Source organism: Sinocyclocheilus grahami, unplaced genomic scaffold, assembly GCF_001515645.1.
Source record: "Sinocyclocheilus grahami isolate Dianchi unplaced genomic scaffold, SAMN03320097.WGS_v1.1 scaffold1440.1, whole genome shotgun sequence".
Lineage (NCBI taxonomy): Eukaryota > Metazoa > Chordata > Actinopteri > Cypriniformes > Cyprinidae > Sinocyclocheilus > Sinocyclocheilus grahami.
The window spans coordinates 303,040-303,269 of NW_015506619.1; the positions used below are offsets into that span (position 1 = coordinate 303,040).

The 230-nt window shown below is 40.9% G+C and overlaps 1 pseudogene; it reads left to right on the top strand.

The window, feature by feature from the left end:
- The window catches only part of LOC107570317 (myosin heavy chain, fast skeletal muscle-like), a 7,720-nt pseudogene that overhangs the window by 628 nt on the left and 6,862 nt on the right, over nt 1-230 (top strand).

Here is a 230-nt window from a genome sequence, read left to right on the forward strand (position 1 = left end):
AAAACAGAGGGAGGTGGAAAGAAAGGAGGCAAGAAGAAGGGTGGTTCCTTCCAAACGGTGTCTGCACTTTTTAGGGTAAACAGATTCTCTCTCTTATTGAAGTTTGTGATTTTTTTCACCATTACAGATTAGATTAATTACAAATATTTCCACAGGAGAACTTGGGTAAGCTGATGTCTAACCTGAGGAGCACTCACCCTCACTTTGTGCGCTGCTTGATTCCTAATGAA